Consider the following 6,000-nt stretch of genomic DNA (forward strand, 5'->3'; position numbering starts at 1 on the left):
GTGTACTAGTTGATTGATTGGATATCAGTTCTGATTACTCAGTTTCTTTGCCATGCCAGCATTCAAATATTTTCAGTATAATTCCCATGTACAAGTATGTGTGAGGCTGTATTGTTTATAGTGGTGACCCCTTCCCCCAAGCTATGGGAAAAGGTTAAATCAAAGCACATACTCACAAAGGAAACAGTGAAAAATGAAAATGGAAAAAACACACCCTGATGTGTGGGGTGAAGAGAGCGTTCGATCTTCAGGAATCAGCAAGAAAAACGGAACATGAATCCTGTTCTAGGGCAGAATTCAGAGTCCGCACCAGGCTGCCTGCCCCGGGAAATGGCACAAGATTAGAGGGAGGCACTGGGGTGTTGTTGCAAGCAGCAGCTTGCCCCTTGGTAACCTCTGTGCTCTGTGGGCTAGGCTGCAATGTTTTGTGTAAAGGCTGGCACTGTGTTCTGAACATTGGGGACATTTAAACCCACCCCCACAATAAGCAAATGCAGTTAAGTAGCCAGAGACCAAATGCTACCAAATTGTTTGGAAAAACTACAATAAATGACCCAATATTGTAAAAAAAAAATTATATGTGATTAACATTTAACTACATCTGACTTTGATTAGTTGTACAAATGGAATCAGATGGTTTTACTTGGGAATGACTCATTAGTCCTTCATCCTTCTTTGTTAATGTTCTCCAAATTCAATAGTGATGTTGTGTAATCTATCATATGACTCTTATCAGACAAACTTAGAAGAGGACATTTAATGATGTGTTCTGGATACACAGACAACTACATTTTAGCTATTTGGGCGCTAAAGGAGTTTTCTAATTATCTTGGATGGTATTGTGACTCATAGCTTCGTACAAGGACAGGAAAAAGCTTCAGTTCCAAGAACATATCTAAGTTGCCTCCACACTCCAAGGTGTCCAGTTATAGAAGAAAGCTACGACTTCAAACGAAATGTCCTATTTCTCCTTTAAGGCTCAGCCAATTTCACCCTTATTCTGCCCCCTCCCCGCCCGTCTCTCCCCGCTCCTCCCCGCCACGCATCCACACACAAGTTTTCCTTCCAGCTCCCAACTCTGAACTCCATTAGTGCTTGTCAGCTATTGGACTCCTTTGGTATCCTTCCCCTTCTGTCCTGGATTGTTGTGAATCTCCCTAGACACAAGATAACCTTTGCTAGTGAAGCTGTAAACTCCTTGTGGTCAGAGACGATTATTATTATTTCACATTTAGAATTAAAAAGATCGTTGGAAATTGAGGTGGTTTACTCAGATTTCAAGTTTTTCAGGGAAGTTTAAATGTGAAAAGCTTTTGTGTCTTCTTACGTGTCTCCCATAATTAACAGCAGCATTGAAAGTAGGTTTCAATGCTGGACTCATTATTTTTTTTTTTAAAAATCAACTAGTCTGAGTGTTTTAAGGCTTCTCAATTAATTCTATTTATGAGAGTATCTTTGTAACCCTAGTACTAGTCAAATTTCAAGTAAATGCTCAGAGCTTTATGCACATTATCTTGGATATGACTTTACTTAGGTCTGTGTTGCTGAAACTGGGGTACAGTATTTGCTGGGAGAAGTTGACTTTAAAAATCACAAAATAAATATGGGATAAACAATTGTAAAAAAATAAAAGCCAACTAACTGAATATATCTTAGATTCACATAAAAACTTGTATAAAAATGTTTATAACAGATTTTTATTCATAATCACCAAAACTGTTAACAATGCAACTTATCAGGAATAAGCAAATTGTGGTATATCCACACAATAGAATAAAAGGAACAAGCTATTGATTCATGCAACAATATGGAAAAAAACTCAAACCCCTTGTGTTAAATGAAATACTCTAGATTCAAAAGACTTCCTGGTGTACATGCCCAAGTACAGACATTTAAAAAAGGCAAATTATAAGAACAAACAACAGACCAGTGGTTTCTGGGAGTTGAAGTATGGAAACTATTGATCACAAAGGGGCACTTTTGAGGGAGATGGACGTGTCTTGTATGTTATTGTGGTGTGGTCATGTGACTATATACATTTAGCAACACTTATAGGACATATACCAAGAAGAGTGAATTTTACTGTATATTAAGTAAAAATAATTTTTTTAAATGCCAAGAAGCCAATGTTAGCAGAACGTTATAAAATTTATACATTTGGTATAGTAATTTGTTACATTTTTCTAAAGTAATTTTGCTATATATTTCCAAAGCCATAAAAGTTTTCATCCAATAACCCCATAGGGAATAATTTATTCTAAGAAATCATAAAATATATGGAAAACCTATATACATATAGATGTTTGTTTCCTTTTTAATAGGTGAAAATACTGCCTAATTGCTTTTATTTACATTTCTATGTTTGCTAACAAATTTATATATTTTTCACATTTTTTTATAACCAGTTTTGTGGGAAAGAATAAGATTAATATCCTTCAGTGGTTGAAGAGTAGCAGACCTTCTGTTCTTCTCTTTTAATAAACACACAAAGCCACCCATTTTTGTGAAATGATTAGAAATAGCTTGGGATTTAGTAAAATTTTTACTGTTGCTGCTACAGATAAACACATTGAAATAAAAAAATATGGTTGCTAGGCAGGCTATTTAGTGGGATTTTGGCTTAAGAGTCTTTCAGTACATTGCATAGTTGGAAGTTTGTCCTAAACTTTTTGTCCCTTTAATCCAGTCTGGACCCTTGAATATGAGAATATGAGAAACTAAAATCCCATGTTTTGTGCATTCTTTTTCCTTGAGAGCTTAAAATTTTGAACTCTACCCAAATTTTCCATTCTTTTTAAAAAATTCATTTAATTTTGGCAATGTGTGCCTTTTAGTTCATGAAGCTTCTAAACTCTCCATTAGGTACTGCAAAACAATGTTTTGGAGAATTAAAAATAGATGAATTAAACCACAAAATGTTTCCTTAAAAATGGCCACATATTAAAAAAAAAATCAATTGAGAAGTGCTGTTAGAAATGAGCTGGGATGAGGTGAGAAGGTAAATATTCATGGGTGAGAAGATCATCTGGAACAACAGAAAAGCTAGATACAGCAGTTTCTGTCTTTAAAACTTTGCCTTCCCCTTTACATTCTCAGTAGGTGACCTTGTTTCTGTTTTCATTGAGAAAATGGAAGCAATCTGAAGAAAACTTTCTTATTTTACCACCAAATCCACTAACCTGTATGCTTCTGAGCTCATCTGTACTGAGTTTCTTTCTATTGTTCTTCAGGAGAAGTCAATGTGCCTATCTGAGGGCAATCCATCCTCTTGAGTACTGGACCCAATTCTGTCTGCCTATCCAAGGAGTTTATTTCTATAACTAGAGGCCCAGTGTACGAATTTGTGCACATTGAAAGGAAATTAATTAGAAGAAATATTTTAGAGGCCAGGGAGGAACTGCGGGAGGTTGGCTCCAAGGCGTGTCCAGCCCATCTTGCCCAGTCCTGATTGGCTGGACCTCAGCAGCAAGCAAACCTACCAGTCTGAGTGTCTTCCCCCTGGTGGTCAGTGAGTGTCATAGTGACTGGTCGGGCGGTTGACCGAACGGTTAGACACTTAGCATATTATGCTTTTATATATATAGATTACCTCTTGTTATTCCTACTTCATCAAATTTCCTCACTGGCATAAAAACATAACATTTCCAATCCTACCTAATAATAGAGTAATATGCAAATTGACCGTACCTTCGCTATGCCCACCATTGGCCAGGAGGCGTGGGGGGGCGGGACTCGGGGTGGCTGTGGTGGCTGATTGCGCCATGGCTGTGCTGCAGCACAAAAGGGGCCTCTGGGGCAGCGAGCCCACATCCTGCCGCCAACCATCAAAAGCAGGGAGCTGGGTGTCCGCTCCGGCACCAGCGGACCCCCTGCAATCAAAAATGGGGAGCAGGCTGCCAGCAGTGTCCGCGGAGTGTGCTAAGCTTTGCGGGGCAGTGGATATGGCCTGGATGGCAGGTTAGGCCTAGGGGACCCTACACATGCATGATTTAATCATGCACTGGGCCTCTAGTTCTTAAATAACGCCCCCTCCCCAAAGATACCACTAGCTCTGATTCCTTGGTTTCTCCTTTTATAGAAAACTTACTGAAGTAGCTGCTAATAGAGGCTATCTCTCTTGCCTTCTTTGCGTCCTACTTGCTAATGTAATTACTTCAACCAAGCTTTCATTCCCATCATTTCCCTCCAAAAATTCTTATTAAGGTTACCAAAGACCTTCATATTGCTGAAGTAATTGTCAATATTCAGTCCTCATTTCAAGAGCATATAGAGTTTTTCACTTTCTCCTTCCTAAATACTACCCCCACCCCCCACTTTATTCTTCCTAAATACTACCCCCCACCCCCCTGTTGAGTTGCCCACTGCCGTGGTGATGTGAAAAAGTGATGTGGCTCTTCCACAGGAGACCTACACACCACCACTGCGACGTCTCTAGTGATTCCTGAGACATTCCAGCACATTTTGTGAGTACTCCACATCAACATCGACAGGCAGCCCAGCCAGTGTTGCTCAGTGGTTGAACATTGACCTATGAACCAAAAGGTCACTGTTAGATTTCTGATCAGGGCTCATGCCCAGAGTCCATGCTCTAGTCCCAGTCAGGGGCGTGCAGGAGGCAGCCAATCAATGATTCTCTCTCATCATTGATGTTTCTATCTCTCTTTTCCTCTATTCCCCTTTCTGAAATCAATAAAAATATATTTTATAAAACAATATTGACAGGCAGCAGAAAAAAGCCTTTGCCATCACTACAATTAAGGCTGCGAAGATATGCTCACGTGGTGTTGAGGAAAGCAGACATCGACCTCACCAAGAGGGTAGGAGAGCTCACAGAGGACAGGTGAAACGTGTGATCACCATTATGCCGAATCCATGCTGGTACAGGATTCCAGACAGGATGTGAAGGCTGGAAAATAGAGCCAGGTCCTGGCCAATGGTCTGGACAACAAGCTTAATGAAGACCTGCGGTGGCTGAAGAAAATTTGGGTCCACAGAAGGCTGAGCTACTTCAGAGGTCTTCATGTTCGAGGAAGCACACCAAGACCACAGGCCACCGACTGTGGGTGTGTCCAAAAAGAAATAAATCTATAGGCCTTGTCTGCTAATAAATAGTTTATACACCAAAAAAAAAAAAAAAAAAAAAGTGATGTGGCCTGGCCAATGATCCCTTGGTTTTTCCTTTTATAGAAAACTTCCTCACTGGCATAAAAACATAACATTTCCAATCCTACCTAATAATAGAGTAATATGCAGGTTCAGTGGTTGAGCATTGACCCATGAACTAGGAGGTCATGGTTCGATTCCCAGTCAGGGCACATGCGGGCTCCATCCCCAGTAGGGGGGTGCAGGAGGCAGCCAATCAATGATTCGCTTTCATCATTGATTCTATGTCTCTTTCCCTCTCCATTCCTCTCTGAAATCAATAAAAATATATTTTAAAAAAAGCGATGTGAAGGAGGAAAGTTGAGCCAAATACACTCTTTGAGTTGGAACAAAGAAAGCCCTGAAGGGTCATTACTCAGGGTAAAGGTAGCCTGATAGCTTTTGGCTTTGTTTTATACTTCTTTATCCCATAAGTAAACCAAATTAATAGACATAGGGAAAAAGGAGTTTTACCTTCAAGCAATGTGTGAACTATAGCAGGAAGAGTTACAAAACATACATTTTTTAATGCTGGCATCGGTATGAAATATATCTCTTGGATGTGGTATCTTTATATAACATACAATATGAACAATTATTCATGGAACCTTTGTCCTCCTACGTAGTTGTCAAGAGATTTGGGCACAGAATAACTTTCCTTTGTGGAAGAAACAATGTAAGTGAGATTAACTAGGGGATATTAATAACATTATCCCAATCCCCACCCCTACCCACAGACTATTTTTACATCATCTCCTTCTCGTGTCAGAAATACCCAAAACATACTGTTATATCACAAATAAATTGCTCCAACCTCAAATATTTAGGAATTATTCTAATAAAACCTGTTTAATGTCT

At 39.4% G+C, this 6,000-nt stretch overlaps 1 pseudogene; it reads left to right on the forward strand.

The window, feature by feature from the left end:
* The window catches only part of LOC129150310 (40S ribosomal protein S18-like), a 27,683-nt pseudogene extending 22,600 nt beyond the window's left edge, over positions 1-5,083 (forward strand).
* Positions 5,084-6,000: the final 917 nt, after the last annotated feature.

The sequence above is a fragment of the Eptesicus fuscus genome, chromosome 9 (genome assembly GCF_027574615.1).
Source record: "Eptesicus fuscus isolate TK198812 chromosome 9, DD_ASM_mEF_20220401, whole genome shotgun sequence".
Lineage (NCBI taxonomy): Eukaryota > Metazoa > Chordata > Mammalia > Chiroptera > Vespertilionidae > Eptesicus > Eptesicus fuscus.